This window comes from Nyctibius grandis, chromosome 2 (genome assembly GCF_013368605.1).
Source record: "Nyctibius grandis isolate bNycGra1 chromosome 2, bNycGra1.pri, whole genome shotgun sequence".
NCBI lineage: Eukaryota > Metazoa > Chordata > Aves > Nyctibiiformes > Nyctibiidae > Nyctibius > Nyctibius grandis.
In genome coordinates this window covers 48,939,442-48,958,119 of record NC_090659.1, presented here as the reverse complement: position 1 = coordinate 48,958,119, position 18,678 = coordinate 48,939,442, and the positions used below count along the sequence as shown (strand labels likewise).

Sequence of the window (18,678 nt, the reverse complement as noted above, 5' to 3'; positions counted from 1 at the left end):
AGATATTCTTCTTTTTCTTCAGTTCTGAAGGAGATGAGCACTGCTCCTAAAGTCCCTTTAGCATTGTTTACATTTCAATTTAACTTCAGAGATGGCTTATTATTGAAACATATTCAGACAAAAGATTTGCCAGTCTTTTTTAAACGTCATAATTCTGTACTGTTGTTCACAGCCACACAACTGCATGGTACGCAGTGGCCTGCTCACAACATTGCGCTGGTATTTAGAGGAGATGAGTGTCAATGCTAACAGAGACACCGTTTTCACATTTCCACCCTTGAAGTTTTGCAAAAGATCTATATTCTTAATTCCAAGCGTATCAGAAAACACCCAGCATGCATCTCTCAGCCTTGCTCTTTTAGGCCTCCTGAGGCTTCAGACTATTTGGAAAAAAAAAATATCACAGGAGCAAATTATGGGGAAAAGTATTTTGGACAAAAAAAATCATAAAAGTGACCAAAAGAAATGATAAAAAAACAAGGAGGTAAGGCCTGAGAAAGCAGAAAGTAAAGAGCATTAAATTCAGAATCACTGTGAGAAAGAGGACTGCTGTAACACTATTCAGCTCTCAAGCTCAAAGTTAAAAGAAATCCCCCAAATTCTAGGGAGTTAAGTAGTTACAAAAAAAACCTTTAAGATTTTAAGATTTCTTCCAGTGACAGAGTTAAGCAGGTCAGATTATTTATCAAAGAGAAGATCAAAAGACAACTCAAGCACTCAGTCTATAAATAGCTAAAACAGGAAAATGATGTTTGATGATAGGAGATAGTTCTTATACGTGTTCAGCAATGGTGCACACAATCCAACAGATGTAACTCATAGCTATCAACCAAGTTTAAAAAAAATAAATATGGTTAAAGCAAATGAACTTAGGTAACTGTAAGCTTCTTGAGACCTTGTTACAAATGCAGAAATTACCATGCAGTTCCTCTTTAGCCTCTGCCACAATCATTTGGCCAAAACTTCCCTACAAACAGCCTCTGATGGCCTCAAGAATATATCCAGCTGAGCTTTACAAAGACGTCAATTCCCAACATAAAAAGTTCAACCTCAAAGAACTGAGTTTGATAACATCTGCTTACAGATGAAAAAATAAAGCCCTTCACCACAAAAAATATCAGATGAAATTCTATGTCTCTGGTAGACAAGATCAGGAGATGATGAGGATGGTATCATGCTATCACAAAATATTTTTAAAAAAATCAAAAGGCATATTGAGTATCCTGAAAATAAATAGGGAAAGAATGGGAAGTAAATCCTTGGAGAGGTATAAGTACATATGCTGTTTAAATCACTTGCAAACTGGCATTATCCCCTGGACTAAGACTGTCAAGTAACCATTCCCACAGAAAATAGATAAATAGTATAGTTCAGCCCTTTGGTAAAGAAAAAAAAAAAAAGTAGAGAGTTATCAAGCTACAGTGAAAGCAACTTTTCTTCAGAAGACACTGATTTAGACTATTAAGCAGCAAACAGAGGCATTCACTTTATGGCAATCCTTGCTCTCCTTTTTGGATAAAGGAGTAACAACGTCAAACTTCCTTCAAATAAACAAAAATTATTAAAACCTAAATCCCATAGCTGACAGGCGTTTTTTCCTTTGCATTACTCACTCAAAGATTTGACACCCTGGGAACACCTGAGCACCCTTCACCTTGAAATCTTTAAGGATTTATCCTCACACAACCGTCAGAGCACTAAGCCAGCAGTCTTCCTGCATGAATCATGGGGGTTGCAGCACGTAATGATCTAGACACTGTGACAATGTCCAGGTGGATTTTGCTGTCAGCTCCTTACAGTGTATCTTTTGCCATACTGCTGCATACTGGAAAGATCAGGCGATGGACACAATCACGTCTATTGCTACCACATGCTCATCGCGTGACCTGGAAGGTAAACTTCCATGGAAACCAAAAGAAGGGTTTAGCTGATACCATGGCAAGGGAAAGATCTGAGGAGTGAGCAGGCAGTGCCATGGAGAGGGAACCCCTCCCCAGCACAAATATCACACACAGAGTCACAGCAGCCAACCTCACCGCCCAGGGCACTTGAGCTGATAAGGTGAGCAAAGGTTCGTCTCATTTAGGCAACAGCTCAGCTGTTCATGGATGGAGATTTCCTTTTATCATTAAGCTCCGATAAAAAAAAAAAGTATGAAAGAGACGATGATGTAAAGGGTCTGTACTTTCTTCACCTTAACTTCAGCTGAATTACCAGAATGTCCCCAGTAGTCCGAGAGTAAAACAAGGGTCTTTGTTCAGCTGGGTTAAGTTGGGTCCTCAAGCTGCCCTGGCATGAAGTGCTGCAGTAAGCTAGTAGCAGCAGATGCAGAGGTGATAGATGAAATAACTTTCCTCCACTCGTTCACCCCACTTTTCAGATGGGCTTTGAAAGTGGGTACTGCAAAATGAGTCACATCCCATCTGCTCCTGAACGAACCACCAGCTGCCTAGGTTGTCCCCATGGCAGTGACAGCACAGCAAGCCCCTCCTGAGGTCCTATGCTCTTCAGAGCAGCCCACCTACCACTGCTTTCTCTTTTGACAGACCCCCTCCCTCCCTGCCGTAAACACACACACCACCACCTCTGGCCACACTTGTCCAGGCAGGCAGGAAGAGCTAAATGGGCCAAGAGTTGAGCCACGCTGAATCTCAGGGTGAGAAGAGTCAGAGAAGTAGCAGCACTGGCTAACCTCCCACTGCCATTAATGAAAAGCAACAGGGCGCACAGGGAAATGCAAGAGTACAAGTGCTTTTCCAGGAGCAAAGCATAAAACCAAGTCACCATTCACATGCAAAAGAGAGGGCTGAGCACTGAAATTATCATAAACTCTTCATTTTTACAAACCATACAAGTCATTTACTTCACCATTCTTAGACACCAGTATCTTAAATACACACCTAAAAAAACAAAATTAAGAAATTCTCCAGAGCTTGTATTTTCAGTCATTTAACCATGAGCTCCAAGAAAACTTGAAGTTTAAAAGAAGCGTGAATCCATTCAAAATGCAAATAGTTACACTTTAGACAGCCCAAAACAGTTCAGGAAAAACATATCCTATGGCCACCATAACTGCAGGGCAAGTTCCCACCACTGGAGAGGAGAGGCTGGGGCCCCCGGTGACAAAAGGCTGGATCAGCAGTTCTGGGCTGCAGCCGGCAGCCGGGGGCCGCACGCCTCGCTCTGAGCTGGGATCAGCAAAGCCTGACCTGCTTGAGCACCAGAAGTTACCACAGTACGTTCAGCAACATGGTAGTGCAATTGCACAAGTGGGACAAGAAGAGATGCTGCAGTCCACCCCACCTTCTGCTGCACAGAACTGCTGCACAGTTGCACCCAGTACAAAGTAAGCTCTTGAAACTAGCATACATCCAATGCCAATAAAACGCATGCAAATATTAGCGTGAGCATACAGCCCAAGAAAGCAGAGGTGTTTTGGGACGTTCAGGGAATTGTTTTTGGTAAGACCATGCTCTACGTAACCCAAAAAGATCTCAAACACTGACATTTGTAAGTGGAAAAAATCATTTCATATCCCAAAAAATGGAGAAGGATCATGCCAAGGAGTGAGATAATTAAGGTGGAGTTTAAACGACTAACAAAAAATTGCTGGATTACGGAAGTTCTGGAATATTTTATGACTTTGCAGATGAGAACACTGTTTCATTTGACTGCAAACAGGTGTTGGGAAGGGATGCTCCGTGCCTTCTTGCAGTCCACTGGACACATTTTTTTCACTTTGCTTTTAAATAGATGCATTTGATCTCCAAGTGCTTGTACATGTTCCCAGGCTCAAAATAAAACAAAGAGGAAGTCTGTCTGCTTTAAACAGCACTTCCTTTGACATGGCCTCTCTTCTTTCCTAAGTCTGCAAAAGCATCTTTGAATCTTAAATTAAGACAAAATCTCAAGCCTGGCATGGATACTGAAGATTACAACTGCCATGCAATCCATGAATTGAAATATGTATCCACATGAGTTGTTTTGTCTTTTTAAAACAGGCATAAATAAATAAAATAAATCAACCAATCAAAGCTTACTTTACAGGACAGAATACCACGATGAAAATCAGGAAAATTCTATGTACAACAGTTAAAGAGGGAGAAGAGAAGCATATCCTTCAAAAAGGAGGAACAAAGGTATTTCGCAGTCCATGTACAGGAGAGAAATTAAAATAGAGATAAATTTAAAAAGATGATTGAACAGTCTAGTGAACCGGGGTCTATGGGACCAATCTCAGTGAACTCCTTGGGAGCTAATGACAACATTCCCACAGGAATAGGCTTGACCTGCACAGCAGCAGAAGTTAAGTCTTACCGCCATAGCAACACATTTTCAGGTTTCTTCTGTTCCATTGTGTCATTCTTCTATGTTACCGGCTTGCAGAAAATCTATTAAAGAATTTTTTCTATGAAGAAAATTTGATTCAATATTCTGTGTAATGTTCCTACTCAAGTTAAACCATAAGACTCTGATTACAAAAGGCCCTTGTGAAGGCAAGAGCTAACAAAAGGAACGGATTTTCTCTTCCAATAACAGCACAGCGATTACTATAATATTCACTTTTCTTTCAAACCTCCAAGATCTCTCTCAAAAATTCCCTTTTAGATCCATTTTAATTAAACTTCAAAAGCCTCAGCTGTTCAACTGCATACCTACCAATTCAGACTGAGCAGAAAACACTTTAACAGACTGATAACTACAGTGCTTCAGAGAACAGCAATGCACTGGATCTTCTCCATTCAAATGCTGTTTTTCCGTGCTCTGGACAGCACAATCTGCCTTTTTTTGCCAAGGGTATCAGCATAAGATGTTCCTTTTGGGACTGGAGCTCCTCTTTGTTCCTAAGCAACAGATTTGTATAAACTGAAGGAGCAAAGAAAAATGCTTTTCACATCATTTACTGGCCTGCCTGATTAAAGTAAAAGACAGAAGAAAGCAAACAGCAGCTGACAGTCCTTTGTGCAACAGATTTGACATACCGTTAAGCTTTCAAAAATACGTCTGTGACTGGAATAAAAAAGGCTGAATAGGTGCAAAAGGGAAAACAACAATTCCAGCGCTGAATTATCCCATCCCAGCACCATAGCTAGTCCCAGAAGAATGGCCACATAATGGAAACAATTAATTTAGTATTAGACTCCCATGGAGTGGCGTGGCTCACATTAACTGCTTTGCCCTGCCATCGGAAGGGTGCAGGGGAGGAAGCAGGCTTCCAAGAGCAGACATAGATTCAGAGGAAAACATAATGCTAAAGCACAGAAAATCTTTTTTTTTGAAAATCTCAACTTCCCAAATTAAAAGCACTTTGTGTTCAGTCACGTGTGAATTTTTCACGCAACCTTCTTCATTAAGGCAGCCTACATTGCTACCGGCCCAGCTCCTGTCCTCTGCAGGGAAACATCATAACAAGAAATCCCCGTCTCTTTACACAAGCAATACCTACTCTACGCCTGTGCAACCAAGGTTCAAGCGCTCAGTGATACACCAGTCTTAACCACCTCGAAAACCAAATTCTGTGTAGTTCCAGACACTTCAGTAAGCAACAACAGCAACATTACTGCAACCTAAAAGCCGCATTTTCATGAGTCAGTGCTGTTCCTCCCTGGCTCCCACAAGACAATCAAGGTCAGGAGGACGCCGCTGCTAAAGATGCTGTCATATAGCTGAAATGGCTGGCTGACACACCGACCACCGGCACTCAGATGACAATCGGTCATGCCTGTCAAGTAACTATAGGCGTTCCCTTCCAATGTCCTGGATGAATTACACATTTCCAGTGACAAGAAGGTCTGACACCCTACTATCATCACAACAGGTTATGAACAGGAACTCTCAGGCTCTTTGGACAAAGCCTACATCATGACTGGTGAGCCATGGTAGGACAGAATCACCTTCCTTGATGTCTGCCACCAGGCACAGGTCTACCAGCTACTCCCTTTCAAAGTATCAGTAAGAAAACTCTCCCACAATCAGAGAACATGGTGTAACCCTGGCACTCCCGTATCATAGCACAAGGTTGGAGTCACTAAATTCTTGCTAGCAAGTTAGCAGAAGAGGGGGTTTATCTTTTCCTTCTGTGCTAGCAGTAAGCAGTAGCATATGGATGAGCACATACTAATTCTACAGCAGCAGCACTTGCAGTGGACAATACAGCAAGTAATTACCGGGTACTTTGAGAGGCAGCCTGGCTTCTACTATGCATCTGCAGTTGCTTTGGAGGAGAGATGCAACTTTCTGATGATAAAACGTAGGGTCAAATGCTATCCCCGTGCTGGAATCTCAAGCGCAGTGCAATGCACATACTTCAAAAATAGAAAACTGGTTCTGCTCATCCCCTCTCATTTTATTTGAGAATCCATTACAATGATGCGGGAGAAGCCTAACCCTGTAAAGTTTGCTCCAAAGGCATCCCACACATGTGAACAAGGAGGGAGAGCCTGTTGCTGCAGCTTCGTCTGCAGCACACAGCCCCCTCTGCAATGGCACTTGTGCTACAAGAATTCACAGAGGGGTTTTGCTTGGTTTATTTTATTTGTGCACCTAAGCCTGGAGCCCAAGATATAAGTCACCAATATAAAACAAAATTTTAAAATCTGCTCTTGGTGGGGCTAGATGGCTGACGGGGCTTGTACTGATTTACTAATTAATTCTTACAGAGCTGAGTTAGTGTTGAGTGAACATGGAAAAAAACGTATTAATCCTAAACTTCTGTAGATATTAAAAACCCTTCTGCAATATTTGGCCTCTCTTCAGGCTAGAATGAAGTTACAGATTTAACTATTGTCTCATTCTAGGTTAGATGTGCTGAGGTCTGTTTTGCTACACTTATTTGCCTCAGCCCTTTAACACTCCCTGATACTACATCTCTGCAACTTACATTTTGTTTGTCCTTCAACTTCCAGTTCTTTATTTTTATTGCTTCTTGACTAACTCCCTCCCCTTCTCTTTTTCATGTTCGTTTCTACTCACCCAGTTCACTCCTCCCCTCCTCTGTTGTTTAATCTTCTTGTTTTGCTGCTTTGGCCATTTTGCTGTGCTGCTGCTGTTATCTCCCGCAGCTGTCCTCAACTCGAATTTCTTCCATACTTCTGTATCTGATTCTTCCTGCTGCTGCATGGGTGTGTTAGGAAGCAATGCTGCACGGCATTGCTTTGGGCAAGACTGAAGTTTAGCACAGAAGCCAAGCACTGAAGCACAGCACTTATGGCATGTTCAGCAGCTGTGAAAAGCTCTCTCGTTTCTTAGCAAAGGCCAGATTCCCAGCATAAGGATTCTGCAAAGAACAAGGAAGGAAGCAGCGAAAGCAATAACAATCCCAGAAAGAAGAGAAGAAAGTATGTGCACATGGAATTAGCCTGGCATTGCTCAGACACAACACCATTCACCCTGCAGAAAGACTGTCGTCACAGATTGCTCATGCCTATTCAACATGGGTTTGGTTGGTTGTCCTTTGCATTTGGTGTGGAGGGACTGCTATAACTTAAACCAAAAAAAGCTCTAGCTCTTCAGAGAAAGACCTGGGAGTTCTGGGGGACAAGTTCACCATGAGCCAGCAAATGTGCCCTTGAGGCCAAGAAGGCCAGTGTTATCCTGGGGTGCATTAGGAAGAGTGTGGCCAGCAGGTTGAGGAGGGTTATCCTCCCCCTCTACACTGCCCTAGTGAGGCCACACCTGTGTCCAGTTCTGGGGCCCCCAGTTCAAGAAAGACAAGGAACTACTGGAGAGAGTTCAGCAGAGGGCTACAAAGATGATCAGAGGACTGGAGCATCTCTCTAACAAGGAGAGGCTGAGGGAGCTGGGCCTGTTTAGTCTGGAGAAGAGAAGACTGAAGGGGGATCTTAGCAATACTTAAAAATACCTTAGGGGCGGGTGTCAAGAGGATGGGGCCAGACTCTTCTCAGTGGTGCCCAGTGACAGGACAATGGGCAATGGGCACAAACTGAAACATGGGAAGTTCCATCTCAATATGAGGAAAAACTTCTTCACTTTGAGGGTGACAGAGCACTGGAACAGGCTGCCCAGGGAGGTTGTGGAGTCTCCTTCTCTGGAGATATTCAAAACCCACCTGGACACGATCCTGTGCAACATGCTCTAGGGGAACTTGCTTTGGCAGGGGGTTGAACTGGATGATCTCCAGAGGTCCCTTACAACCCCAACCATTCTGTGATTCTGTGAAAAAAGGTGCACCTGTGTGCATTTGCTGAAAGGAGCAGTGGATGGCAGGCTGAGCACCAGGCTGTCACATTACAGGTGAGGGAGATGAGCCACAGAGATCGAAAGTCATTAGTCTGGAGTCTTTAGATTCCAATCTAAGCAATAATGCAACCCCTCAGCCTTAGACAAACTGTTTATTTAAGCATGTGAGTTCTTGAACTGTACTTTCATTTCACAAGACTGGGGAGAAATAAAGAAGAAAACATTGTTTTCTGGAGGGATAGGGAGATAGCACTCTCTTTTGGAGCCCATGTCCAGACACAGTTGCTCCAAGGTCAGTCTCACCGCTTCTGGGTGGAGCCAGCCTGGCAGCAGCCCCTGCCTGTGGGGAGGCCGTCAGCCACAGCACCCCCAGGTCGGGGCAGCCCCCCAAGGCTCCCTTCTGCAGCACCTCCGCATTATGCGTCCAGCTCCGTCTTACAGCATATGCCCCCCATGACATGACAGACATTCATTATATCCAGCAGGTTTTTTCAATGCAAACCCACAGGTGAAGCTCTGGCTTTGGCACTGACTTATTTTAAGTTTAAAAAGTGAACAAAGGCTTCAAATAAAAATTACTCTTTAAAACCGAGGCTGCGAGCTGTCATTCCCACTCCTTCCCTCTACCTGAAAGTATTTACTAAAATCCCCAGCACAACCCCCTCAGCTTTCATTGAAGAAAAAAAAAAAAAAATATGCTTCTCTATCTGAAAAATAAGTTGGAAGATCTATTTGGCAAATTGGTACTATTCATGCTTAAAAGTAGCTTTTTATTTAATATCCGATGCAGTACAAGAGTAATGTATAATTCTGCAAAATTACAGTATCTTAAAAAAAAAAAACAAGCTTTGGAAGCTGTTAAAAAATGTACCACCACATGCATTTCAGGGAGGAGTGGGAGAATCAGACAAGCAGCGAGTTATAATTTAACAGTTCTCTTAAAAAATTAAGGAAATACTACAGGACAGGGTGGAGGAGAAAACGAAAATAAGCAAATAGCTTTCAGTGTCTTAAGCCTTCTTTTTCCTTTAAATGAGCTCATAATCTCTAACATTTTATACTTTCATTTTTATACCATACATGAAAATATGCAGGTTCAGTAAAAAAATCATCAAAAGCTTGACTTCTGGTATCACCTGATAAGCATCCACATCCATCTTGAGCAATGTGTCATGACAGTTTACCTGAACTTTACATTCAGAATGTATAATTCAGTGCACTCTCCTTATTGATTTAATATATGTCAGTGAATCCACTTAAAATAATTAGAGCTATACTGAAAGAAGACTATAAATCAAGTTCAGGTCTATAGCATTTTTATTTCCCACCAACAAAGAATCCATGTCCCTATCAGAATTAACGGATTTTAAAGTGACATACAGCAATACCATATTTTTTATCTAGACCCTGGAAACAAATCTCTTGCATTCCTGTGGTGCATAAAGGTAAGCATCTCCGAAAGCTCCTGTTACAAATATTTGAAATTAAATGAAATGTAATTTAAAATCATAAGAAGATAAGTTTAATAGAATAATGGGGGTGCTGATCGACAGCCGGCTAAACATGAGCCAGCAGTGTGCCCAGGTGGCCAAGAAGGCCAATGGCATCCTGGCCTCTATTAGGAATAGTGTAGCCAGCCGGTCTAGGGAAGTGATCGTCCCTCTGTACTCGGCACTGGTGAGGCCACATCTTGAGTACTGTGTTCAGTTCTGGGCCCCGCACTTCAAGAAAGATGTTGAGGTGTTGGAGCGAGTCCAGAGGAGGGCGACCAAGCTGGTGAAGGGTCTGGAGGGTATGACCTACGAGGAACGTCTGAGGGAGCTGGGGTTGTTTAGCCTGGAGAAGAGGAGGCTCTGAGGTGACCTTATTGCAGTCTACAACTACCTGAAGGGAGGTTGTAGTGAAGTGGGAGTTGGCCTCTTCTCCCAGGCAACTAGCGATAGGACAAGAGGACACAGCCTCAAGCTTCGCCAGGGGAGGTTCAGGTTGGACATCAGGAAGAATTTCTTTTCAGAAAGGGTTATTAGACATTGGAATGGGCTGCCCAGGGAGGTGGTGGAGTCACCATCTCTGGATGTGTTTAAGAAAAGACTGGACATGGCACTTAGTGCCATGGTCTAGTTGACAGGGTGGTGTCAGGGCAACGGTTGGACTCGATGATCCCAGAGGTCTCTTCCAACCTGGTTGATTCTGTGATTCTGTGAATAGGTATAATGGTGGAAGGGGTGCTGTGTTCTGCCTTAGAGTCTGTGAAATTAGCCATAGGATTGTTGAGTTTTAACAGGTAACCATAGAAACCCCACCAGGTAAGTTACTGGACCTCTTGTTTTGTTAGAGACCCTCATGGACACTAGTTGAATCACAGAATCACAGAATGTTAGGGATTGGAAGGGACCGCGAAAGATCATCTAGTCCAATCCCCCTGCCGGGGCAGGATTGCCTAGACCATATCACACAGGAACGCGTCCAGGCGGCTTTTGAATGTCTCCAGAGAAGGAGACTCCACAACCTCTCTGGGCAGCCTGTTCCAGTGTTCGGTCACCCTCACCGTAAAGAAGTTTTTCCTCATATTTAAGTGGGACCTCCTGTGTTCCAGCTTGCACCCATTGCCCCTTGTCCTGTCAAGGGATGTCACTGAGAAGAGCCTGGCTCCATCCTCTTGACACTTGCCCTTTACATATTTATAAACATTAATGAGGTCACCCCTCAGTCTCCTCTTCTCTAAGCTAAAGAGACCCAGCTCCCTCAGCCTCTCCTCATAAGGGAGATGTTCCACTCCCTTAATCATCTTCGTGGCTCTGCGCTGGACTCTCTCTAGCAGTTCCCTGTCCTTCTTGAACTGAGGGGCCCAGAACTGGACACAATATTCCAGATGCGGCCTCACCAGGGCAGAGTAGAGGGGGAGGAGAACCTCTCTCGACCTGCTAAACACACCCCCTTCTAATACACCCCAGGATGCCATTGGCCTTCTTGGCCACAAGGGCACACTGCTGGCTCATGATCATCCTGTTGTCCACTAGGACCCCCAGGCCCCTTTGCCCTACGCTGGTCTCCAACAGCTCTGCCCCCAACTTGTACTGGTACATGGGGTTGTTCTTGCCCAGATGCAGGACTCTACACTTGCCCTTGTTATATTTCATTAAATTTCTCCCCACCCAACTCTCCAGCCTGTCCAGGTCTCTCTGAATGGCTGCGCAGCCTTCCGGTGTGTCAGCCACTCCTCCCAGTTTGGTGTCATCAGCGAACTTGCTGACAGTGCACTCTATTCCCTCATCCAAGTCATTAATGAATATACTGAATAGAACTGGTCCCAGAACCGACCCTTGAGGGACTCCGCTAGACACAGACCTCCAACTGGACTCTGTCCCACTGACCACTACTCTCTGGCTTCTTTCCTTCAGCCAGTTCACAATCCACCTCACTACCCGATCATCCAGACCACACTTCCCCAGTTTAGCTGCGAGGATGCTGTGGGAGACCGTGTCAAACGCTTTACTGAAATCGAGATAGACCACATCCACAGCTTTACCATCATCTGTCCACCGGGTAACATCCTCATAAAAGGCTATCAAGTTGGTTGAGCAAGACTTCCCCTTGGTGAAGCCATGCTGAGTGCCCCTAGTGATCCCCCTATCCTTGATGTGCCTAGAGACAGCACCAAGAACAAGTTGTTCCATCACCTTTCCGGGGATGGAGGTGAGGCTGACCGGTCTATAGTTACCTGGGTCCTCCTTCTTGCCCTTTTTGAAGACTGGAGTGACATTCGCTTTCCTCCAGTCCTCAGGCACCTCTCCCGTTGCCCACGACTTAGCAAAGATGATGGAGAGTGGCCTAGCAACGACTTCCGCCAGCTCCCTCAGCACCCGCGGATGCATCCCATCAGGGCCCATGGATTTATGGACGTCCAGGTTGCTTAATTGGTCCCTGACCCAGCCCTCATCTACCAAGACAGATTCCTCCTCTATCCTGACTTCTTCTGGGGCCTCAGGGGTCCGGGGCTCCTCAGGACAGCCTCCAGCAGTATAGACAGAGGCAAAGAAGGCATTCAGTAACTCCGCCTTTTTTTTATCCTCTGTCTCCAGGGCCCCCACCTCATTCATCAGTGGGCCTACATTGCCTCTAGTGTTGGCTTTACCTGCAATGTATTTGAAGAAGCCCTTTCTGTTGTCCTTGACCTCTCTTGCAAAGTTTAATTCCAAGGAGGCCTTAGCTTTCCTAGTTGCCTCCCTACATCCTCTGACAACAGACTTATATTCCTCCCAAGTGGCCAGCCCCTCCTTCCACAATCTGTACACCCTCTTCTTCCACTTGAGTTTGCTTGGAGTTACTGGATTAACAAGTTGCAGCACGTTAGAGACCAGCCAGAACTGCTCTCGAGGCTTGATTAAGAGCCAAGGTACTACCACACCTGCACAAGAAGGAAAGGTGAAAAGTGCACAGCGAGGCAGACATACGGCCTTCATCCTAGAGACCCCAGCCCACGACCACCAGGAGAAACTGCGCATGTGCAATCAGGAGGAGCTACAGGTGGAGACTATGGAAACGATTTCCTGGAACTTATTATAGCAAAGATCGCCTTTTCGGGGAAAAAGTTATGAATACGTATAGGCGTCCTTGGAATCATAATGAATATGTCATATTTTGCTACATAAATATAAGATGAACTACCGAGGGGGGCACGCATGATTTTAGAGGGACTATCCCCCGTGCTGCCCAGCGCTGCAATAAAGGTGTGCCTGCTTCTTAATGCTACATTGGTGTTAAGAGGTTTTATTCACGATTTCGGTGACACTCCTTGTACCATTTACAGAGCTGGAATAACTACTTAGCATGTCAACTCGAGACTCATGTCCTAACATAAAACCACAGTACTGATTTTGAAATCTGAGTATTTGTTTCTAAAACCAAAAGCACCATTTCTTTTTTTCTTTTTACTTAACATTGTGTTCATTCATAAGAACATTCCTGAGACTCAACCCTGCTAATCATTTGTAGAGAGCACCATCTAATAAGCCTAAGTCTACACGCTTTCTGAAGTCTTAAGATGCCTTTCAGTGGAGGGAGGGGGAATGGCATTTTTTGCTCCAAATGAGTAATTCTTGGCTTTAAAAAGTTGCTTGGCCATTCTGCTACCTCCCCACCAACATTCCTGAGAAGCAGACCTGCAGAAACCAGCCCTGTGAGCGCCTTGCTGAGAGACACCCCATTAAACTGAGAAAATCTCCCAACATCTGGTCCAAGCATGGAGAAGTCATGCAATTTCCCTCCCTAAGTAACTGCTTTGTAAACCAGGAGCACTCATGACCCAGAGAAAAGGGGGCACCACAGCCTGCTGCCCTGGCATTTACCTCTAACGAAAGCAAGAACAGAAGCATCAGTTCCTCACGTGTTTCCCAATTACTTAAAATAAGAAAAGCTTTATTAAAGTTAGCAGGTAGAATCTCCTCTCTTGCAGAGGACATTCACTTTAAGCTGTGCCTATGCCAGGGCATCTATCCTGGCAACACACATGCAGAACCACAGAGCAACCACCCAACTGAAGGACCACCATGTTCACCTTTACTGCTCTCTGGTTATTGAGAAGAATTTAACAGGGACCTCACAGCATGACTTGGAGGGTTGCAAATCCACACCTGGCAGACCACAACTGGGTAAGTCCCATACAGGGAGTGCCCAGCAGGCAGCTCATTTAGCTACAAAGGGGTTTCCACCTCAAGAGCCCTCCCTGAGCTCAGTGCCTCACCAGGCCGTGAGACTGATGCCCCACTGGGGTCCCTGCCAGCAGGAGCAGAGGTCTGACAGAATGAAACAGCTACAGAAGATGTGGGGAAGGGATATGGCAGCAGGGCACAGGCGCTCCTCCTAGCTATCCCTGGGAGAAAGGACCATCACCTCCCAGTGGGGAAAGCTTGGAGAGCTGGGGTCCCTCCCCAGCACCCCCAGCCAGATCTGCTCTCAACTCTGCTGCCCACAACAACCCTAAATCACCCCTCCCACAACGGGCTTTCTCTTGAAAAGTCACACAGCTATAAATTCCCTTGCTATCCTGCTGACTATCAACCTGAGGGGAAGCGGGTTTCTACTGAGGTGGCAAGTGCCTGACAATTATTTGTGCCATACCCACCTTTACCACGACCCTACATTTTACAGTTAGAAGCCCGAGATTGCCACTTTTCCCAAAAAACAATGAACTGTTTGAAGACAGGATTTTCTCCACAACACACACATTTACAAATGAATGCACATATATTTACAGACACAATAGAGGTGGAGAGCAAAGAGTACACACTGACACAGAGAAAATTTTTCAAGTCCTATGAAGAAAATCAGCTTCAGATTTTTTTGCCGGTGTGTTCACAAAATAAGGAGCTACCCAAAAGATGAGTTACAACATTTCTGGTGCCAAGAGCTAGAAAGATTATCTGCTATTTTACACCCTCTGCCTTCCTGTAGCAAGTCTCATCAATGCATCATACATTAATTTTACCACTAGAAATGCAGGTGATATGGATTAATGGAATTATAGTTAAACCAAGCAAATCAATACACACTCTCAGTTACTGGTATTACACAGCAAAGTGTGTAATTCCCCAGAGCCCTACAAATGGCAGCTGTATAATAAAGAAGCATCCTAAACTGATGTCCGTAGCTTAAAAATATAAGAACCATGACTAAGTTCTCAGTAATTTTTTGTAGGTATACAGTCATATTTCACACGCTGCATGCATGGCATAAAAAAAGGACAAATACAGGGGGCTTTAATTTGTTATGTATTCAAATAACAATGTAGCCAAAAACTAACAAAATGCCCTGCAAGAATAAGTCTGCCAAAGGCCACTCGTAACAAAGTATATGGTCTAAATATCAACAGTTTCCAAATCTGTTGTATTTACTACTCCCTCTCTGTACCATCTGAGAGCACATCCAAATGGAAGCTCAGGACTGTTTAAAGGAACCACATTCCCAAGCGCAAGGATGGATCCACCCGAACCACTTCACTGGCCATCCACGCTTGGTTTGTGTCAAGGTCCTGCAGCATCCCTAGGTAAACAAGCACTTAATTGGGTTCAAGAATAATTGCTTATTAAGTTGGGGCTTGCCATAGTAACTACAGCTATTTAAAAATATATAAACAATGAAAACGCAGAAACTTGCGCTGCCACTGTTTCAAGAGAAGTGAAGTCAATCATACGGCTGACTTCTGATTCACTACGGTATAACATGCTGCCCGACATTAAAGTTTACTTTACTTGTTGATACAGCAAAGGAACCACATGAAGAGCTTGCCTCAAGAAAGCAGAGAAACGACTGTAAAATGAGACTGTCTTGATGTGTACGTGAAATATGTGTGGAAATTACGCTAAAATTAATTCTCTCTTGTACAGCACTGTAAGTGATTCTAGAAGCTTTCAGGCCGAAGGACAAATAAAACTGAATCCAAGAAAAGGAGCTTTGTGGAGATTTTTTCTTCCATCTTTTTGTTCCAACTTTGCAGATCAAATCCAACTGCCCCGAAGTTTCTACCTCAGCGTGAATACCTTGGAAATCTTCAAGAAATAAAATGAAAAACAAAAATCGGATGATTCTGAGAAGAGTTATCACAAGATTGTGAAACCTACCCTCAGGAACAAGCCAACTTCCAAGGCACCTCTCTCGCAGAATGAATAAACAAAGCACTAACCAAAACTTAAGGAGTATATCAGACAAACTTCTAACATAAAACACACAGCTGGAACAGATATCTGTTAATTATTTAATTACGCTTTAAAGTCTGTGTAATGGGTCAAGAGAATTTGTGGGTTCAAGCCCGGGGCCCATTTCCACCTAAGGCAAACTTCACAAACAAGAATCTTGTAATGAATGCTTTGCATGTTACATGTACACCACTGAAGGACTGCCAGCTTTTGTAAGTCACACATTCGGGACCCAAGAACTGAAAAGCCTGGATTCTTCGTGGAACATTCCTTTCTTATAAGCTAGATTTTTATTTTTTAAACAACTTATATAATTCACCTCCACTTAGATTTAAATATTGTGATATCTATCAAGTTAACACTGCTGAACGCATTTCAAACACCACTCTACTCTCCTCATCATGACCCTCAACAGGAATTGACCAAACCCAAGGTCTGTAAACAAAACACACGAAGTCTTACTCATCTTCAGCAGGGCAGTTTGCAGGGGGGGAACTTGTTTATTTTTCTAAGATTTTGAGATGTTTCTTCTCAAAATAAATAAATAAGTTAGGTGTGGCAATCTGAAAACCACAAAGTATAATTGAGATATTCCATCAATTACACCGTCCTTTACCAAAAATAAAAAAAAAAAAAAAAAAATCTAAGCTGCTGCAGAAAAGACTACTGTACATTTCTCTGAGGGCAAGCCAAGCAAGCTTTGACTACACTGCAACTAAGCCTTCCTGCGGTACCCCGACGCTGTACAGGCTGCTTCCAAATTCTTCCTCCTTCCTGGCAGCTACTGAGACACTGGCTGCCTACACTAGCCAGACTTCACAGACCAGTTGTCTGGGAATGCTTAAAGAGCCTTTTACATTAAATCAGGAGGAGCTCCGTGTTTAAAAAGCCAAAAAGTTTTTAAAAGGTAAAAGTAGGACTTAGACAAAGCCAAGAACCACTGAAGTAAGGACTAACAACACATTTTCAAGCATATAGCTCAGAGATGCTCAGTCTGAGCATAAAACAGTTTGTATAAGTGCAATTAATATAAACATAATCCAGAGATCGCAGAATTGCATTACGGTATCATTAGAAGTTCCACTTTGAAAAACACGCCAACCAGCGACACTGCATGTGTACCTGTTCAGTAAGTTTATTGTAATAAAGTTAGGGCAAATAAATAACTGGAATGCAATAAGGACTGGAGTTGCTCATTAGCCTAAGCTTTCCACGTCCCACAGTTTACAGCAAAGCATAGTATGACCTTCTAATTAAGAAGAAATTCCTCCAGACAGCTTTCCTCCCCCTCTAATGTGCGCTCTCCAGCCACCACTTCAGGCAGACTGGCTGCATCCCACGAAGACAACTTCCTCCTAACAGCCTCCCTGGCACAACCAACCATTTACATGTCTAAATGCTACTCAGAACTGTCATCAAACAGAGCAGGAATAAAAATCAAGGCAATGAGAGCCTAATGAAAGGCAAAGACAATTAGCAGAGCTGCTGATGAACTAGAGGAAAAGTCACACAGATGAAGTGTGTGTCTGTCCTCATCTCTTTGCTCGTCCGAGACAGGTACGAGAGGGACGGAGTACTGGACTGTTCACTGGAGGAGTTTTGTACTTACATTGTTGCTCTCACTGAAGCATAATTACTTTAACGGGATAAAACCCAACTTCCTCAAGAGGAAGTTACTCTGTGTCCTTAGACAGACACTAGGTATCTCCTCCATCTGAGAAGCGGGACAAACTTGCATAAGTCTTTTTGCGTCTATTTTTTCCCCGCCTAACCCGCTCCCCGACAGCCTAGGAAGCACAACTCCCACCACCCCCGTGTTACAGACACAGGAGCTACGCGTGGCAGAGAACGATTCAGACCCCACACCCTGAAGAAGAGACTAAAATCAGCTTTTAGCTAACTGCCCCTCAGGCTTCACCGACTGCCCGGGCCCGCCTGAGGGAACGGCCACCCGCCCGCCTCCCGCCTCAGCGCCCGGCGACCCTCCCCGCCGCCCCGCCACAGCAGCGCCCCGGGGCCCGGCTCCGCCCGAGCAGCGGGAGCCCCCCCGGCGGCACCGGCACCGCCAAGCCGGCGGCCCCGGGGAGGCCCCGAGGCGGGACGGGCCGCAGCCTGCAAGCGAGGGGGGCAGCCCGGGGCGGGGGGGCCACCAAAACCAGGGCGAGGGGAAGAAATAAATAAATCAAAAACACGCGTACCGGGCTCGCGGGCACGAGCGAGAGGGGCGCGGAGCGGGCGCGGAACCGCCCGGCGCCTCGGAGCAAGCACCTATAAACGGGGGAGGGGGGTGAAGCCGCACCCGAAGCGGCGGAGCCGCCGCAGGGACGGCCCCGGCCCCGCGGGCAGGCCGCTCCCGCGCCCGGGGAAGCGCTGCTCACCCGCTCGCCGCCGGCTCCCGGGAACGGCGCTGCCCGGCGGCGGGAGGGGCCCGTCTGTCTGTCCGCCCGCCCGGGGGCTCCGGTCGGCTCGGCTCGGCCCGGCCCGGCCGCCACTGCCGCCGCCGAGGGTTGCGTCGGGCCGGCGGCTCCGCTCCTGGGCCGCGCCTGGCGGGGAGTTTCCTGTCTGAGTCACTTCAACCGGGAGCTGCGCAGGGAAACACCCTTCCTGCCGCTCCAGCTCCTCCTCCTCCCGCCTCATCCCAAACCTGCCGCCCCTTCCCCCCCTTGGCGGCTCCGGCTCCTCCTCCTCCTCCTCCTGGGGAGCCGGGAGCCGTCCCGGGGCTGCCGTAGGCGGCGGAGCTGCGTCCTCGGCTGCCACGGCGTGATCCGTCTCTTTGCTTTTAACG

The 18,678-nt window shown here is 45.5% G+C and overlaps 1 protein-coding gene across 3 annotated transcripts in view; it reads right to left on the bottom strand.

Moving 5' to 3' along the window:
* CYFIP1 (cytoplasmic FMR1 interacting protein 1) overlaps positions 1-18,432 on the bottom strand; it is a 90,443-nt gene extending 72,011 nt beyond the window's left edge. For 2 of the 3 annotated variants that reach the window (XM_068417704.1, XM_068417723.1), the window contains exon 1: positions 18,272-18,432. The gene's annotated coding sequence lies outside the window, so the exon portion shown is untranslated. Of the gene's footprint in view, positions 1-18,091; positions 18,247-18,271 lie in introns of those variants that run through there. The other variant, XM_068417714.1, reaches the window with a different exon arrangement.
* Positions 18,433-18,678: the final 246 nt, after the last annotated feature.